We start from the raw sequence: 21,046 nt of genomic DNA, 5'->3' as shown, positions 1-21,046 counted from the left end.
TTTCCCAAGCTCAACCGGAGCACTTCCAAATCACTTATCCACAAGCTCTCAAGGCCTCAACACCTCCAAGAACAGATTTTTCACCACCAAACCCTTTCCAAGCTTTTCAAAATCACCAATCAAGCTTCAATATCCACACACACACAACCTAAGCCACAACCATCATACCCATACACAACATCTCAATACCCAAACATCATAGAACAATAAATTACACTAGGGTTGAGAATATTACCACACCCAAGGTCCAAGGAGACAAGATAAACCTTCTTCTTCAAGAGAGTTGGGTCCTATAACATCAAAGAGCCCAAAATCTCAATATTTTTGCTCATAAAACTCGAAAACAAGGCTGGAATTTCGAAGAGCAAAACGTGACTTACCTCAAGATTAATTATATGGGTTTTGTAGAGCTCTCCGCGGTGAACGCGTGGCCGCAAACGGAGCGGCAATCGGAGCTCTAGATCAAAAGTTATGGTGGTTTGAAGATCAAGTGAGAGATAGAAGGTTGAGAGAGTGTTCTTCCCCCATCCCTCTACTTTTCAGCGTGTTTTTTGAGTGTTGTGAGGAGAGAGAGTGCTGAAAACTAGGGTTTTGGTCTAGTTATGTTGGGCCAAGGGCCCACTTTGCGTCCGGTTGGCCCGGTTTGGCCCGTTCGGTCCAATCTTGGTCCGAATTCCATAAAATAGGTACCGAAATTCTCGTCTCAGTCTCCTCTATCACATTTAGCCATAAAAATCACATTTTGGGCTTTCTAGAATAAATTCTCATTTATGGGTTAATTAGCCGTTAATTAACCGGGTTTTACACCATCCTTCCACAATCATTTCACACCCAAATTCTCAAATCAATTCACATTCCACATTCATAATTATCACCAATCCTCACCAACATCAACAATTATCATCACTTCATAATCCTAAAATCATCATCATATACAATTCATATATGTCGCCATGTCAACATACAAATTCATTCATAATTTTCATGTATGATCACTAATCATCAACAATTCATATACAAACTTATATCCTTATCAAAAATCATAAATCCAACACATACAACTCACATACCCCTCGTACACAACCCATATACCATGTACACAAATCATTCAATTCATTCTTATCTTATAGTCTTCTAGCTTAAGTTTTCATATGACATTAAATATTAACTATGAGAAACTGAAATCATACCTTGGACGATTTCTCCCTAAGCCACAAACGCTACAAATTCTCTTCTCCGCAAGCCTCAAGGTCTTCAAATAAACTCAACCAGCTTACATCCACCAAAACTTGGTTCCAATTCACCACTTTAACTTTAATTTCACATGAATTCAATCTAACACCACAAAATTTCATATATGTCTACAATTTAAATTCCTAATCCTCATAAAAAAATCAAACATTCACAAGGGTTAGGATTTTTTTACCATTACCCATGGATCAATTGGACTAAACCTAGTGATTTTCTGCTACTAGAGTTCACCTAAATCATCAAAATCATCAAAATTCCTCTATTCCAAAATAAAAACGTGTAAAAGAGGGGAAAAAATAACTGGACACAAAGATTAAAGATCCTTACCACATTGTTAGGTTAGAATTGAAGATGATTCCGAGACGAATGCGTGATCGCTGACAGCTCATTAATCAGATATCCAGATTGAGAGATATGGAAGATTAAAGATTGAGAAGGGGTTAGGGTTCTTGATTGCACCCTTTCCCCAAATTTCAGCATGATTCATTGTGTTTTGGGGGAGGAATGGCTGAGTTAGCTTTATATATGATGGGTTTTGGGTCCGATTTGGGCTCAGTCCAATTAGTTCGGTCTGTTAACACGTTTTTGGGGTAAAATCTTTAAAATTTGTGTTAAAATTTGTATTTTAATTAATTCTACTTTTCTAAACTATAAAATTTAATTTTCTAATTTCTTTGAATAATAATTAATTTATTAATTAATTATTTATTAATTATTCGGGATTTACAACTGTACCTCTACCCTTCTTCTCCGTTTTTTTCTTGTTCTTCATTCAAGTTTTTTTTTTATATCAAATTCTGTTACTTCAAGTTAATTAATTAGTTAGTAGAGTTTAGTTAGTTTAATTTTCTATTTTAGTGAATTTAGGTGGTTAGGATATGTTAGATTAGGCTCTAAAATTTCTAAAAAATATTGAATTATTGAGCTGTTTGTTGAGTCCTGCTGTTGAAATTATTTAGAAAATGCTTGACTGTATTAATAATGATTGAAAGAATTAATAAGTTGAGAAGGGTTTATGGATATTTGGTTTGGATAGAACCCTTAATGGGTGGAGAAATCCAAATTTTATGGGAGACTCTGTCAAAATTTTTATAAGATTTTCAGTAAAATTGAAAAAAAATTAAAATATTTTTGAAAGCCTTAGAATTATTTTAGGGTTGATAGATATTTGTGTTAATTATGATATGAATACGTTCCTCCTTAAAATTCTAATTTTAAGTGTTGTGGATTATTTGTTGAATTATTTTGTTATCTATATCTTTTCTCATATATGTTATCATTAATTATTAGGTTGCTGTATTTTTGTGCAATTGTTAATTTGAATAATTATTTTGATCTTAGTTTATGTTTTTAATTTTGTTAAGTTGGTATTATGCTAAATGTTTATGGCATTACAAGAGAAATAATATAAACTGTTGTACATGTGCTAGCTTTCGACACATACAGTTATATTATATATGTATATATTCATTTTAGGTCTAATGAAAAAAACTTTTCTCCTTTGCAATTAGTGTTTTATTGCTCTATAGGCACTTGTTAGTTTGCTAAAGGATTAAGTACTTTTTCGTCCTTAACGTCTGGACTGAAAATCAAATTCATCTCCGACCTTTTTTGTTATTAAAATCATCCTCAACGTTACAAAACATTATAAAATCGTCCTTTTGTCCATAAATAATATTTTTCGGACAATTTTGTCCTTAAACAAAAACAAAAAAAACACCTCACCCTCACCTTCACCCTCATCTTCATCAGAATGATTTACAGCAGAAAAAGAAAAAACCAAAGCACAAAATTTAGCAACAAGACAATTTTTGAGCAGTGAATCAGTAATAGGGTTATCAAATTAAATTTATCATCAAGGTCAAACAGTGAACAAACTCAACACATAAAATTCTATTTTAATTTCTCAGAAGAAAGTGCTAACAACCAATAAGTATTCCTACTTTTCAACAAGAAATCAAAATTCACAAGCTTGATAAACATTAAGCCATATAAGAAATCGTCATCGTCGTTATTTTCATGGATCAACCAAAAGTAGAACCAGATCACAGCAGCAGCTGCAACAACAGTAGAACCAGCTGCCACCACAGGCCACTGAACATTCAAACCCTTCACCCTTTTCCCATCCCTACCAATAACCCTATTTCTATTCACTCCACCATTCATAGTATCAACCTTCTGGTTCAGTCCTCTGATCACATTCTCAGCCACCCCTGTTTCTTTTTTCAACCGAGCAACAAACAATTCCAAGCTCATTTCTCTCTCTTCAGACTTCTTCAGTGCCTCATGCAAGTTCAGTTTCTCCTTAACCCCTTCCTCTATATCCGAGCTCTTCAAATTTGCAAATCTCTCCACTTCTTTAGTTTTCTGCCCTAATTTCAAACCCTCATTTTCCTTCTCTTGAATCTTCTCCCTCAACTCCTCCTCAACCTTAGTCCACTTGTTCCTCTCATCAACATCTTTTTTTCTCCAGAGCCCCAATTTTCTTCTCCAAATCCCTAATTTTCTCTTCACTCTCAGATTTGTCCTTCTTCAGGAATTCAACTTCTCGCTCCAGCAATTCCACCTTGGATTCTATCTCTAGTAGTAGCTTCCTGAGCTCAGCAGTCTCAGCCATCGTCTCCTCGGTGGCTCTCATATCCGACATGGAGTCATGTTGGAGCCTCGCAAACTCTGTCTCCAGCTCTGTTGCCCCCACGGTGATCGCACTTGCGGAAAGGGAGAAGATGGTAGGGTGACGAAAAGGGAGATAAGAAGAATTGGGGGTTGGGGAGGAGATGGTTTCGAAGAGAATGGTAGAAAGAAGGAGATAGGGAGGGAAGACAGTGAAGAGACACCGGGGTGGTGTTGGGTGGGGTTTTGTTTTTATTTTTTAATATTATTTTTATTAATTGTTAAAGGTAATTTGGTAAAAAATAAAAAATGACGATTTTATAACGTTTTGTAACGTTGAGGATGATTTTAATAATAAAAAATGTTAAAGACGAATTTGATTTTCACTCCAGACTTTAGAGATGAAAAAATACTTAACCCTTTGCTAAACTAACCAAAACACTTATTCATTCTAATTTAATTATTTTGAAACTAAAACACTATGTAATTTCTTTTTTTTGGTTAATTTACTAAACTAAAATACTTCTAGAATTATTTGTTATTTATTGAGTTTTTTCTTATGTTATTATTTATTAGTGTTTGTTATGTTATTAATATGTTATTAATATATTCGCTGTACAGACATGACGATAGGTAGCAGAGTTAGGTCAAGTGGGTCACATGATCATGGTAGAGGGTAGACTTCCACCAAATCCACCAGGGCTTCCCAGTCATCGCCCTCTACCCCCAGCTACCCTGTCGACCCCTGTGACGTCACAGGCGGGTCCAGCAGACCAGCAATTCACCATGGTCCCAAACCCAAACTGGGTGCCTCCTTTTGTTATGCCCCCAGCAGATTGATGAGCGGGTAATTTATACGCTTTTTGGCATTGTTTTCAGGTAGTTTTTAGTATGTTTTAGTTACTTTTTATTATATTTTTATTAGTTTTTATGCAAAAATCACATTTCTAGACTTTACTATGAGTTTGTGTATTTTTCTGTAATTTCAGGTATTTTCTGGCGGAAATTGAGGGACCTGAGCAAAAGTCTGATTCAGAGGCTGAGAAAGGACTGCAGATGTTGTTGGATTCTGACCCTCCTACACTCAAAGTGGATTTTCTGGAGCTACAGAAGCCCAATTGGCACGCTCTTAATTACGTTGGAAAGTAGACATCTTGGGCTTTCCATAAATGTATAATAGTTCATACTTTTCCTGAGATTTGATGGTCCAAACTAGTGTCCATACGCCCACCAGAGACCCTTTTCTGGCATAAAACGCCAGAACTGGCTCCAGAACTGGAGTTAAACACCCAAACTGGCATCCAAGCTGGCGTTTAACTCTAGAAAAGGCCTATGCACGTGTAAAGCTCAATGCTCAGCCCAAGAACACACTAAGTGGGCCCCGGAAGTGGATTTCTACACTATCTGCACTTAGTTACTTATTTTCTGTAAATCTAAGTTACTAGTTTAGTATAAATAGCACTTTTTTCTATTGTATCTTTATCTTTAGACTGGGATATCTTTGGATCATCTTTTGATCTTTTGATCACTCTGAGAGAGGCTGGCCATTCGGCCATGCCTAGACCTTTCTCTCTTATGTATTTTCCAATGGTGGAGTTTCTACACCTCATAGATTAAGGTGCGGAGCTCTGCTATTCTTCATGAATTAATGCAAGTACTATTGTTTTTCTTTCAATTCACACCTACTTCTTCTCCAAGATATACTCTCGTACTTAATTCAGTTAAGTCCGAATGAAGGGGTGACCCGTGACAATCACCCACTATCTTGGTTACTTGCTTAGCCTAAATCCACGTGCCTGACAACCACAAGCGGTCTACATGATGTTCAACGTAGTCATTAGATGACAGAAGGAGTATAGTCTCTTGGGTCTCTGATCCACGGACCGAGTCTGTGAAGTTAGAACCTTCGTAGTATAGGCTAGAATCAATTGGCAGCATTCCTGAGATTCGGAAAGTCTAAACCTTGTCTGTGGTATTCCGAGTAGGATCTGGGAATGGATGACTGTGACGAGCTTCAAATTCACAAATGTTGGGTGCAGTGATAGTGCGCAAAAGGATAGAGATCCTATTCCGACACAAGTGAGAACCGAGAGATGATTAGCCGTGCGGTAGCTGTGCCTGGTATTTTTCATCCGAGACGAGAGATCTGACAGTTGATTAGCCGTACAAAAACCATACCTGGACCATTTTAATTGAGAGGACGGATGGTAGCCATTGACAACGGTGATCCACCAATATACAGCTTGCCATGGAAGGGAGCACGCATGATTGGATGAAGATAATAGGAAAGCAGAGGTTCAGAAGCAACAAAGCATCTCCAAACGCTTATCTAAAATTCCCATAAATAAATTACATAAGTGTCTTTATTTTAATTTATGTTTTATTTATCTTTCAATTATCAAAACTCATAACCAAGGTAGTCAAAATTGCATTTCAACTCGTAGAAACACACGATTTCACGTTTCTGCATCCTCCCTCAGTCTCGGTTTTGCTTCTCGTCCAGGACCAAACTTCTTCGTGTGGAATCGCCGTGCAAAAATGCAGAGCCGCTGGAATCGCGTTTCTGCCCCGATGTTGCGTTCAAGATTGAAGAGGCTCTTTTCTTGATCCTGATTGCAGCCCAATCCAGCCCAATGGCCCAATCTGAATAGAAGATCATGGAAGATGGAGGAGCCCTAGCAGACTGGCAGTAAATTCTCTAATCTCTTTGCCTTCCTCACTTTACAGTTTATCTCCATGGCCAAAATTTCAAAATTTCACCTTTCTCATGTCTTTCAATCTCTGACTCTCTCTGACTCTATCTCTCTATTCCTCTGAAGTTTGAATTTTGCACGACCAAAATCTCCAATTTGGTGTGTCACAGCCTCGCCATAAGGTTTGTTGTCGTTGTTGTAGAATTAGACTGGTGGTGGCTGGACTGTGTGAGCATCAATTTACGAGACTCTCTGGCTTTGCCTCTTTTTCTCTGGTTCTCTGGCTCTCCCTCTCTATTTCTGGAATCTGGATTGCTGTTGCTCTTCTCCTCCCCTTCACTGGTAGTTCAGGTATGTTAAAACTTTTTTAATTTTTATCCTCTTCAATGTCAATTCAATTTGTTGTTGTACTTATTTATTATGGATTATATTGCAGGTTGAATTGCTATTATTTATTTTTATTGGTTTATTGATTATATTGCAGATTAATTATATTATTCAATTTAGATTATAATTTTATACGAATTATTGTAGGTTTTCAAATTGAGGTTAACTTATCTATTCATGTTTATTGGAAACATGTATTTCATATCACCGTACAAAAGACCTTTCATTCTTTACTTGAATTTTTTGTAAGGCATGACAGTTGTGAATTATGAATTGGTTAATTTTATGTCACAGTATTGATGAAGTGTTGTTTTGGACTAAATTGGTGATGGCGAAATTTTTAAAGATAAACTTCTTTCAGTTTCTATGAAAACAATTTAGTTAACAAGAGAACCATATTATTCTTCACAGCCTCTTAGCTTATATATATGTTAGTAACTATCCAATTCTGAATTAAGGTATCCTAATCCTAACAGAGCCATATATGAAAGATTCAACTAAAATCCATGAGATCAGAATTTTTTAGATCCACTAAATACAGTGTCCTTTACTTCCAATTCAATAACCTAGAACTAGAATCCCCTTTTTAAAAATTAAATTAAATTAATCCTTAGATTCAGAAACTAGAAGTGTCCCTAAACAAGTAACATGGCTTCATGTGAAGTGAGACTTAGCTAGTACAGTAAAACCTTTATGTTATTGTTAATTACCAATAATTCACATATTACTTGTTAAATGATGAAGGTGAAGCACTGTATATGAAGATGCTATATATGTTGAAGTTGCACTGTTGAACAATTCAAATTATTTGACAAGAAGCTTTTGACTTTAGCTTTGATTTTGATCAATGAAAACAGGACTAATAATAAGACATCATGTTAATTCAAAGCCAGGTTCTTCGAGGAAACTAGACAATAATTTCTAGAAACCATTAATCTTCTTTAGCAAACCTTATAAGCTGCAATTGGCTAGTACAACAAAGACTTCTCTGTTCATAGAAAAAGAAGATGCAATTGGCAGCATGTACACTAATATATTATCCCTTTATCTGAAACCAGTAATTTCCTTTAGCAAACTGTATAAGCTTTTCTAAAAGATAGATATAACAAATATGATATATAAAAGAAGCAAACCTTATAAGTTATAAGTTATAAGTTATTAGTGCATATTCACGTGAATTTCAATTTAAGATAGTTAAAATAAAATAAATGCTCCTTATTCACTTAAAGAAAAGAAAAAGCTCAAGAAACAGAAGGAAACTTGCCTTCAGTGGAAAACAAAAAATTCCATCACCATAGATTATTAACTAATATTAACCAAGCTTTCTAAAAAGTAAACACTGAAGACTCCAGGTATTAAAACACCACTCTAACAGTATAATTCTGTCTTGTTCTCTAATGTTCCTCAATGGCATGAATATGCAATATACCACATGAAACAATGTATATTTCATCCATTTTAAATTGCCTTAAAAGAACTAGTCCGGATTTTTCTGAAGTTAAATTTAGAAAATAGTAGGAATGATTTTGAATGTGAAGTGATTACTCAATATCATTATTATGAATGTGAAGTGATTACTCAATATCATTATTATGGATGATATCATTGTTGAACTTTAATGGTTGTACTTGAAATTGAACACAATTCTGTAATTTTTGTTAAATTGTTGAATTTTTGCTATGATATTGAATTGATTCATTGAATATTTACTGTTTTCATTTTTTTCTGAACAGGAATGGCATCGACTCAAGCTAATGCAAGTGAAAATCTGACTAACATTCCTGCTTCTCAGTCAGAAAATACAGCCAGAATCGCTTGTAAAAGAAAAGTTGCTAAGAATGCTCTTGGAAGTAGAACTGATGTAGGGTGGGAGCACGGGATATCTGTTGGAGAAGATGGAAAGAAGATACAATGTAAATACTGTAATAAAATTTTTTCAGGAGGAGTTTATAGATTGAAACACCACCTAGCAGGAACTCAAAAAGATGTTGGGGCTATAACTGTTAGTGATGAAGTTAAGAAGCAAATGTGGGATGTTGTGAGTGGGTTACAAGTGAATTTGATGAAGAAAACAAACATGGGTGGGGCAAGCCTAGGAGAAGCTACTAAAGAAGTTGACATTACCGGTGAAAAAAGAAAGGGAAAAGAACTAGATGGCAACATATTCAAGAAAATACGCATTAGTACTCAAACAACAATCAACAATATATTTAAGAAGAATTTGAGAGAGGAAGTATGTTTAGAGATTAGTGCTTTTTTCTACAACAATGGCATCCCCTTTAATGTTTCAAGGAGCGAGGAATACAGTAGAATGTTTGAGAAAGCTATAAGATATGGACAAGGATTCAAGCCACCATCCTACCATGAATTAAGGGTGCCTCTTTTGAAGAAACACGTGGAGCTTGTTCAACAATCACTAGAGGAACATAGAGAATATTGAAAGCAGGTTGGTTGCATAATAATGACTGATGGTTGGACAGATAAGAGAAGACGGACCATCCTAAATTTTTTGGTTAATAGTCCTAAAGGGACTATTTTTTTGAAATCCATTGATGCCTCTCACATTACTAAGATAGCTGATAAAATCTTTAAAATGATAGATGGTGTGGTTGAAGAGGTTGGTGAAGAAAATGTCATCCAAGTTGTCACCGACAATGCGGCTAACTACAACGCTGCAGGAGAAATGCTAATGAAAAAGAGGAAAAAGTTGTTTTGGACGCCTTGTGCAACACATTGCATTGATTTAATGTTAGAAGACTTGGAAAAAAAAGTAACACTTCACAAGGACACAATTTATAAAGGTAGAAAGATTACTACTTACATATATGCTAGAACTGCTCTTATTGCACTACTACACATCCATACTAAGGGGAAAGATTTGGTGAGGCCGGGTATGACCCGTTTTGCAAATTCTTACCTTACTTTGGGATGTCTCAATGACAACAAAGGTTCCTTAATAAGAATGTTTCTTTCTGATCAATGAACTTCTAGTAAATTTGCAAAGACAAAAGATGGAAAGATAATTGCAAGTGTGGTGTTAGATAAGGTGTTTTGGAAGGAAGTCGTAATTTGTTTGAGGGCTACCTACCCTTTTCTTCATGTGCTTCGTATGGTGGATTCAGAAGAAAAGCCGACAATGGGATTTATTTATAAAGAAATGACAAGTACAAAAGAGAAAATACAAGATGCATTTCAAGGAGTTGAGACAAGGTAAAGTGTCTAATTATTTTATTTTTTAATTAATGCATAAGAGTTGTACATAATGTTGAATGATACGTGTAAAGTGTAATTGTAAAATGTAATAACAGCAGAGGTAGAAAAGTAAAAGTCAGAGAGAGTTGAAAATTTTGAATTCTGAAAATATTGCTTATTTTATAACTAATTTATTAATTTTTTTATGTTTTAGTTATATACCTATTTGGGATATTATTGATGCAAGATGGGGCAACCAACTTCATAGGCCATTGCATGCTGCAGGCTATTATTTGAATCCTCAAATTCATTATAGCTCTGGTTTTAAAATTGCTTATGAGCTTAAGAAGCAGTTTTATGCTTGTATGAAAAGGATGACAGGAAATCCAAATTTAATCACCAAGATGGATGTTCAACTTGAAGATTTTAAGACTCAAAAAGAATTTTTTGGTAGTAAAGTAGCTCAAAATGCAATTTATACTAAAACTCCAGCTCAATGGTGGTATTCTTATGGAGATCAGCATCCAGAGCTCCAACAATTTGCAATTCATGTCTTGAATTTGACATGTAGTTCATCTGGATGTGAACGTAATTGGAGCGCTTTTGAGATGGTTAGTAATTAAATATAAGTTGCATTTTACTTTTATAAATTTGGTTGTTAATTCTTCAATTCTATCTTGTTGTTTGACTAATGTCTAATATTTTTTATCTATTTTTGAAAGATTCACAAGAAAAGGAGAAACCGTTTGAAAGCTAAAACCATGAATGATGTTGTGTTTGTGATGACAAACTCAAGATTAGCAAAGAAAAAACAAGCTAGAAGAAGTCTTGATTATGACTATAGTCTTGATGAGTTGGACTCTAATGAAGAGTGGATTGTTGCTGACGAAGATGGAGAAGAAGAAGATTTAGATGCTCTAATTTCATATCCTGATTTAAATGATGGAGCAAGTGGTAATAGAGTTGTTGGTGCCTCTAAGGATCTTTTGGCAATTCCTTATCTTGATGATGATGAGTTTGAAGAACTTCTCCAAGGACTTCTTCCTCTTGCTCCTGATAATGATGAAGATGGTAATGCAGAAGTTTGTGAAACTCGTGAAGATTTTATGACTGATGAAGAATAGAATAATTATTAAATAACTTGTTTATATTTTAGTTAATTAGTTGTTCATTCTAATAGTTTGGTTGGTTTATTTGCTACTTGAATTTATTTTAGTGTCGTGTGAACTTGTGAGTTATGAATTTGTGTTTTGATTTGTGAATTTGTGTTGAATTGTGACTTTTAACTTGTTATGGTATATATATTAGTTATAATTCTATGGATAATTTAGTTTATTTGAGATTTATTTTATTCTCTATAAAATTATTTTTTGCTATTAAATTTTTCTAAATTTTTATAATTTATGAGTCATATTTACGTTTCGTCTTACGATTCAATGAATTACGATTTTGAGTTAGCTTAACGAGTCGAGGTAAAAACTACGAGTTCACTACCTTGTCATAACCAATTGAATCCACCTGACTAAGATTTACAAGATGACCATAGCTTGCTTCAAGCCAGCAATCTTCGTGGGATTGACCCTTACTCGCGTAAGGTTTTATTACTTGGACGACCCAGTGCACTTTCTGGTTAGTTATACCAGAGTTGTGAAAAGTGTGATCACAAATCCGTGCACCACAGATGCAGTGACGATGTCGACAAAACCCGCAGTGGGTGATTCGTCCAGTGCCCTCAGCAGGATGCCCCAACATCACCGTCCATCATCCAGCTACGGTTTTGGCCCGATGGCATGCAGTCGTTAGTTCAATTTTTGAATCTTAAGTTTACGTGTTTCTATATGTTTGTTGATGTGAGTTTTTTTTCCTAACAAGTTTGCACTAAACTCCAATACTTGCACACAAGAGATCACCGAGGTCATTAAGTCCATGTACGACTGCCCATGGCTGACCTACAGGCAGATCCTGGCTGAGGCCAAAGAGCGATAGTTTTAGAAGTGGGCGATAAAAACCCAATTTTGTTTGAATTAATTAAGTTTATTTGAACTATATTTTATTCCGACTAACTAATCTTGGTGAATCGCTTTGTACAATTGAAAGTCATATGGGATGTAGAACACAATCTGATGATCAGGAAGATCTACGATCACTGGGAAACCAAACGACTTCAGTAGATGATAAGCGATGTTCGTCAGGAGAAAGACCACCTAACATCGTGGATCCGTCCAAACATCAAGAAGGAACTGGAGACCTATTTTAGAGATAACGAGGGGTTCAAGCGTGGCCGTCTGACAAACTTTGCCAACAGGGCTTCACCTAGGTCGTCTAGGTATACGGGTGGATCAATAATCTTCATGAAGATAAAGAGCAGGCTGGTAAGAATTTTGGCATTGTTTAATGTTTTAGTAGTTACTTGAATTAGTTTTTTAATTTGTTTATTTATTTTATAAGCATGTAATTTATTTATAAGCATTCTTGTTTTGAATATGATCTTTGGTGTTAGCCATGCTCTATTGATATATACTTATATAATCCTGTATGAACTAAATTGATCTGAGCTGATATAGAACTGCTTCGTTGGTTTAATTTGTTGATTTGTGTGGTTGATGATGAGAGAATATTTGAACCATATACAAAATAAGTTCATAGTTGAACTGGTTCTGATACGGCTTGACTGATTTATAATGTGTAAAAATATTAGTTTATTTTAATTTAGAATGGTTAAACTAGGTTGTAAGCATGTAGGATGGTTGGTGTCTTTGGAATTGTAATAGGAATGTGTTTTACCCAAAATATTTAGCATTTGTATTATAGCTTCCCAACTTCCTAACTTGAATTCATTTACCAAAGTTTGCTGTCATTTAACTGAATTTTGTGATAATGATGGGAGTGATGATGTTAAAGACTAGAATAATAGTCAAGAAAAAAAAATCACTACTCCATATCTAGGACTAAAGATAAAGGATATTTGTCACTCCAAGCTTCTTATTGTTCTTTTTCTTACTTCATCTATTTCTTTTAGTTTTAATAAGAAAAATTCTAATTATTTATATGTGGTGGCAATACTTTTTGTCTTCTGAATGAATGCTTGAACAGTGCATATTTTTTATCTTGTTGTTTATGAATGTTAAAATTGTTGGCTCATGAAAGAATGATGAAAAAGAGAAATGTTATTGATGATCTGAAAAATAAAAAAAAAAATTGATTCTTGAAGCAAGAAAAAGCAGTGAAAAAGCAAAAGCTTGTGCGAAAAAAAAAAAGAGAAAAAAATATAGAAAGAAAAAGAAAAAGCAAGCAGAAAAAGCCAATAGCCCTTAAAACCAAAAGGCAGGGGTAAAAAGGATCCAAGACTTTGAGCATCAATGGATAGGAGGGCCCAAGGAAATAAATCCAGGCTTAAGCGGCTAAATCAAGTTGTCCCTAACCATGTGCTTGTGGCATGTAGGTCCAAGTGAAGAACTTGAGACTGAGTGGTTAAAGTCGTGATCCAAGGCAAAAGAGTGTGCTTAAGAGCTCTGGACACCTCCAATTGGGGACTTTAGCAAAGCTAAGTCACAATCCGAAAAGGTTCACCCAATTATGTGTCTGTGGCATTTATGTATCCGGTGGTAATACTGGAAAACAAGGTGCTTAGGGCCACGACCAAGACTCATAAAGTAACTGTGTTCAAGAATCAACATACTAGACTAGGAGAATCAATAATACTATCTGAATTCTGAGTTCCTATGGATGCCAATCATTCTGAATTTCAAAGGATAAAGGGAGATGCCAAAACTATTCAGAAACAAAAAGCTACTAGCCCCGCTCATCTAAATTAGAATCTGAGCTTCACTTAAAACTCGGAGATTTTATTACTCCTTAAATTCTTTTTATACTATTTTGTTCATTTACCAAAGTTTGCTGTCATTTAACTGAATTTTGTGATAATGATGGGAGTGATGATGTTGAAGACTAGAATAATAGTCAAGAAAAAAAAATCACTACTCCATATCTAGGACTAAAGATAAAGGATATTTGTCACTCCAAGCTTCTTATTGTTCTTTTTCTTACTTCATCTATTTCTTTTAGTTTTAATTTCTAGTAGTTTAATTTTATTCTAACTTGTTTAATTCCATATATCACTATATGATGTTGTTAATGTGAGACAATGAGCAATATTATGTATATCTATCTATAAGTATGTTAAGGGTTTAAAATATTTTTGAATTTGATGATGATACTTATTATAACCATATATATAGCCAGTAGCTTGGGAATTATATGATGATCTTAGTTGTTGAATTTTGGTGGATTATTATAATAATAAAAAAGGATGATGATTACCATATCTAGGACTAACGATGATGATTTTGGATTATCATATATATTTGTATGTCATTATTTAATTTGTTCATTTATTTTATTAGTTGATATATTAATTTGTAGTTTAAGTCGTTGGATCGTGGGGCGATACTAGCGGAGACCTTCAAGTATACCCTTACTTTGAAGGCAAACAAGGAGAGATTTGTTGACGAGCGGTCTGCGGCCCAATATGTGAGTTTAAAATAATCCTAAGTTTCAACTTTATTTGATTTAAAGTCAATTATTTAACTAGTATCCTAATCACAACTAATGTGTTTAACGTAGGAGGAGTACACGTAGAGGTTGGAGGCTGCGTCCCAACAATCTTAGCCGCTTAGTGGGGATGACGAAGCCAGATCCAAGACCTTAGTGGTAGATTCTGATAGGGTTTGGCACGAGACTGCCTCTGAACTTCACAAGAATCGCTACTTCAAGTTGGGGTCATTCTTCGCCAGTGACCTTTGCTCCACTGCCACTAGCCTTGCTGATCCTCAGGAAGTTGTCGACTTGAGGGATGAGGTGCAAAAGCTAATAGATGAGCTTCACCAGCAAGCGGAGCAGTCTGAGCAAAGGTATCAAGACCTTCTTGAACATGTTGCTGTCAGCTCGGCGGACCTGATGGAGAAGCTAGAGTAGCTCGATCGGTTGCGATAACAGATGGAGGAGTACAAGCCAGCAGATGCATGCTGGAGGCAGCGGCGCTGCTGGTTCTAACAGCAACACTGCTAGTGGGGCACCGACGGCAGCATCTACTCTGCCGCCTCAGTAGGGGGACCACAACATCAATGACGATGACAATGAAGATTATCAAGATATGTAGGGGTTAGAGTTTTATGCATTTTTGTTTGTCTACTTCATTGTGTTCTACATCTGTGATATTTATTGTATTCAGACAATTTATTTTTTAATAAAATAATTTATTGATTTTTGCTAGCTTTAAATTTCTACCAACAATTTTGTTAACAAGAGTCTATTAATTGTGGCTTAACTATGCCAAAAAAAATAAAAATACTACCGTCAAATTTACTGTCGGATAAATTCGACGATAATTTGGCGCCTAAACACGTGAAATGGCGCCAAAGTTACCATCAGATACACTGAAAAACTCGACAGAAAATTCGCTGGTAAATAGTTTTTGGCAACATTTATACCGTCAACTCAAGGACGACGGTAAATCTGATGATAAATTTTTTACTGGCAGATTATTTGATGAATTTGACAATAATCAGTGCATTTCTTGTAGGGGTGGATAGGTGACAACGACGACGAGAGGGGCAGAGAATGGAGGTAAAGGCAGTGATGAGAGAGAGAGGGTGGTGATGATGAGAGAGAAGGAGAAATTTGAAATGGGAGAGATGACGTTCACGCTTTCATTTAGGGCACGATTACCGTTGGATTTAACCGACGATAATGTTTCTCATGTGCGCAAAATGCAATGTTTCACTAAACAAAGTTACCATCGGATTTACCCGCCAGTAAATCTAACGATAGTGAGCGTGCCATAATTTCCTTTTTTTCTCCAAATATTACCGTCGAAACATCAATTCCGACGATAATATTTCAGGGTTATGAATTTATAACAAAATCCGACGGTAAAATCGATGGTACTCCGTGTTTTTCTTGTAGTGATAGGAGACTATATACTAAAATAAGCAAGACCAATCTAGGGTGACATCTCCACCTAATTTGTCAGCATATCATTATTTTGACTTGCTTATTACAAATTATGAAGGGTGTATTTAATTTGGTGTTTGGACCATGAAAAGTACATTCTTTAATTTTTTGTTTAGTTACTTTTTTCTTTTGAATACAAACGTGATTTCACACTTTAAATCCACGTTCACGTGAAGTTAAAAACTTTAACTTCTGCGTTTACTTATTATATTAGTTGAGAAAATTTATTTTCTTTTTATCAATCCCATCCTTTATTCTTTTCTTTATAAAAAGACACAAGGAATAATCCACCTTAGGAATTGTTAATCCTATTAGGAAGGAAAAATAAAATAAGAAAATAACCATAAAGTAATAATAGAGTTATAAGTAATGAAAAATTATGGCTCAAAACAATAAAATTGCCGTGATAGGCGTGCAAATTTGTTATACAAATTATTTAACAATCGAATATCAAATGATTCTAGCGATCGCAAACAATTAACGTGGTTCAAAATTTAATATCTAAGAGTAAAACTTACTCCTCTTTGCAAGTACTAGTTTTATGTGCATTAAAATCTTTGCTTTTTCATTAATGAAGAAGAAGACAAGAACTTTGCAGAATCAAATTGAAATAGAATAAAGAAACTGACCTTACTTGATAAACTTAGCATAAAGAACACTTTACAAAAATTCAAAGTGTTTGAACATACAAAGGAAAGACCCTCACAGAATTTCAAAGGATTTGAAAGTATTCGATACACGACTTGACAAACAACATGAAATTGAAAACAAAGAAAAGTTACATAAACGTAAGTGCAAAACGGTAAAGAAAAATATGCTAATAAGAACGACAATAATAGATACACACATTTTCTTTATCTACTTTTTATTTTCATGTGAAATTTTATTATTTTTTGTTAGATCCAATATTTTCATTTTTATGATAAAAGATATACCCTAACTAAAACATAATTATTGGCTTACTTAAAGATGTAAAATCTTAAATAGAAGTTTCCTCTTGTAGTCGTTATGATGGAGTTCTACTTTAAATAATTTTGATGGTGTTTTCATTCATTGAGTTGAATTTTTTTTGTATTCAATATTTTCATAACTAATTTAGTTTGGATAGAGAACAACTGCACCATGTTATTGCTATTCAGAATGTTTAAGTCGGTAATACCTTATTGGTCACAACATGACAAATCATTTTGGAAGATCGCAATAATGAATCAATTGGTAATATATTCACTTTATCATATATTTCAAATAATTTTATTTTATTCATATAGATATTACTGTCTTAGTGATGTGATTCATATATAAGGATTTTATTATGTTATTGATTATGAATAATCTTATTTCTAATAGGCGAATGTAGTTATCCTAAAACATGTGATCAAAATTTTGAAAAATCACAAAGAAAAAAGATTTTGTGTGATAGAAAGTATAAATAGTCGTGTAGAGTTTAATTTACATAATGAAGGAGAAAATCAATGGATTAAAGCAAGTTATTTACAGATATTTTACGATTTGTATAAGTTAAAGAATTGATATGCACTGCAATTATTATATATCAATTGGGGTATATTTTATGGAATGATTTAGGATCATCATTATGTACAAGTACATGGGAAAAAAGAATATTTCTCTGTATTTTACTAAGGTGCTACCAAAATTTTTGTTAGAGCTGGTTAACAAAAAATTGAAACAAATGATGATATGAAATCTTCTGTTGTAGATATCTCAAGGTTAAAGAATTATATTCTATTAATTATGTTCTTATTTAAATTTCATAGTATACTATCAGCAGCTAACATGTAATACTTTTATTATTTTACTAAGAAATCAAGAGGATTTCTATCTGATAATAGGATCAAATTGCGAGAGTGGTTATCAGCATTATTGCAACGGTATTTTTTTCGTAAGATATTTTATAATCTTATTATATGTATTATGCTTCATAATGTATTCTTGTGAAATTTGATTTGTAAACAAACAACATTAAAAAAGAAGGATAACAAGAATGCAAGATACTCAAGGAATTAAGAAAAGAAAATAAGTGCATTGGGTTAAATCACATCCAACATTATCTAAATTTATTTGTTGTATAACTAACTAAATATTTAGTTACATGTTGTAGTAACAAATAATGAATAGATATTTATATAACATGAGAATATATTTTAACTTCTTCGGTATCAATCATAAGTATTTCGAATGGATAACAGTAAAGGTGAAACAAACAGGTTCGTGCTATAATATTATGTGTTTAGAAGAAGTAAAATTAAGAATATATATTGTTATTATATTAGTTGCATATGTGTAATTTATATTGTAGTTGATTTTTGTTATAAAGAGTATAAATATAAAAGCTAACTTCTCAAAGATACTAAGTCAAACAGAGATTGACTCTACTAGATTGGTATTTCATGATCATTTATGTCAAATCTGAGTTAGTTTTAGTTTTTTCTTTTAATTTCTTTAGATCATAGATTATTTATTTTATTTTCATGATAACATATCTGAATGTTAGGCTAATGACTTGTTTTAAAAAATACAGTATATTTAGTTTCATTTTTAGAACTTACGGTGAAACAAAAAGATGGTATATTGAATCAATTATGGAATAAAAGAAGTTGTGTTAATTGAGATAAAGATTGAATCAATTAAAGAAAAAAAATCCTCAAAATCAATTTCTCATATGAATGAATGAGAAATAAAAGATATATTTTTTTGTTTTACATCTTGCTTGGTTTCTATCTTTATCAGTGAATTTATATGAAACTGTTGATAGTTTTAACAAGAAAATAGTCTTTTTTTAATTATTTTATTTTAAAGAAAATTATGTATTTATACAATAACAATGAGATACTAAAATTATCCAATAATTCATTTTTTTCAATATTCTATGCAATTCTTATTTTTCGTTATTATTAAATCTTTGGTAATTTTATTTCTAAACATATGTTATTTATGTAAGAGTTCTGTATCTATTTTGTATCTCATTGTATTCCTGTATTTTTTTCAGAAAAAAGGTAAAAAATGGAATTTATGAAATTTAGTTATAAACTACATTTGGTGCTTATTTTTTCTCTTTTTTTTCTTTTGTTGAAGAAATATTGTTTTCAAATATGAATAATATTTTTCATTATTTTTGCAAATCTACGGGAATGAACACACGATATCAATATATTTTGAGTATTGTATCAGCTGATAAACAACTGATACGTCTTGGTAGTAATAATCAATATAAACAATGAATTATCTCTCTATTTGTATGGGTAATAGATTTTTATTAATATAGACAATTGTTCTCTGAACAAATGAGTTGTTAGTACAAAAAATGTAAGTTATTTTGTAATATTGAATTATAAAAGATTGTTACGTTGCTATTTATGTTATATTTACTAAAATATAATGTTATTTAAGATAGTCATGATTTTTTTCTTTGATTCGAACATTAGTTATTGATATAACAGATGCATTTTCATACAAGATGTTTTGGCTATATTCTGGTCCTTTTTTAGGTTTAATTACTTTGTTGGTCTCTATAGTTTCGCGAAATTTTTAGTTAGGTCCTTATACTTTTTTTCTTTTTAATTGGGTCTCTGCACTAATTTTTTTTCAATTAGGTCCCTCTTAACAGTAATTGGTTTAATTATATAGGGACTCAATTAAAAAAAATTGGTGCAGGGATCCAAATAAAAGGGAAAAAAAGTATAGGAACCCGATTAAAAATAAAATTTGGTGCAAGGACTCAATTAAAAGAAAAAAAAGTATAGGGGTAATTGAAAATTTCGCGAAATTATAGGGACCAACAGAATAATTAAACCTTTTTTTATTTGGAAATTTGAGACAACTTTGATCCCGTGCGTTTGTATGAATCCTCATTCTAGTATATATTTGAATTTACTGACTTTATAACTTAATATACATAAAAAAGTTTAAAATTTGGTGGCATTTTCGTCAATTCAATCGATGCTAAAAGCTTAAAACGAAGGTAAGCCACAACACGTATCCATCATTCAATCCCCATCTGAACCGTCTACACTAAACCCATCTGATGGTCACAAAGTACGATCCGCTTCATTGTATTTTATTGGCCAAATCGTCAATCCGACCCATCGCAATATTTTAAGTGTTGCAAGTTGACCCTTCGTTTATTTTTTATTAGTTCTCTCGTGGTTTCTCTCTTTCTCTCTCTCTTTCTCTCCATCTAACCTCACTGAAGCATAAGCTATTTCCAAACCTTGAATTGAACCAAAGCGTTAAGTTTAATCCATGGCAGGTAGAGGCAAAACCCTAGGATCTGGCAACGCCAAAAAATCCACCTCTCGGAGCAACAAGGCCGGTCTTCAATTTCCCGTTGGTCGTATCGCGCGGTTCTTGAAAGCTGGAAAATATGCTAAGCGTGTTGGTGCCCGCGCCCCCGTTTACCTCGCTGCCGTCCTTGAGTACCTTGCGGCTGAGGTAACTTTATCTTGATTGGTTTCAATGAAATCCTTAATTTATCCTTTTCCCCTTTTGGTAATTCTAGAATTTTGAAAGTTGGTGAATTTTTCCATCTTTGCAAATTCTCGATGATTTGCGTTTAAGATTGTGGTATTTTCCTTTTAAAATTTTGGGTCAATTAGGTGTTTTTATAGATTTCATTTGTAAATTTGAGATGTTGAATTTAGGGTTTGATATTGGCTTTTAAAATTTTTAATTGGGGAAAATACATTCCTTTCTCAGCAACATTATTTGCTTTCACTATTGCTTTTAATGTTTTGAATATAGGATTTGTTAATTGAAATCGAGTATAAACATTTCATTGAGGAATTTCAAAAGTTCAATTCAAGTCAAAGATGAAATTTCTTCAATTATTATGGCCTTTTCAGGTTCTTGAGTTGGCTGGGACTGCTGCAAGAGATAACAAC

General features: G+C 33.5%; 1 pseudogene; it reads left to right on the top strand.

Moving 5' to 3' along the window:
- The first annotated feature begins 3,896 nt into the window (after nucleotides 1–3,896).
- LOC130965805 (uncharacterized) lies at nucleotides 3,897–11,260 on the top strand (annotated as a pseudogene).
- The last annotated feature ends 9,786 nt before the right edge of the window (nucleotides 11,261–21,046 follow it).

The sequence above is a fragment of the Arachis stenosperma genome, chromosome 3, assembly GCF_014773155.1.
Source record: "Arachis stenosperma cultivar V10309 chromosome 3, arast.V10309.gnm1.PFL2, whole genome shotgun sequence".
NCBI classification, from domain to species: Eukaryota; Viridiplantae; Streptophyta; class Magnoliopsida; order Fabales; family Fabaceae; genus Arachis; species Arachis stenosperma.
The sequence above is the reverse complement of the archived record's forward strand: the minus strand, read 5'-3'. Positions and strand labels throughout refer to the sequence as shown.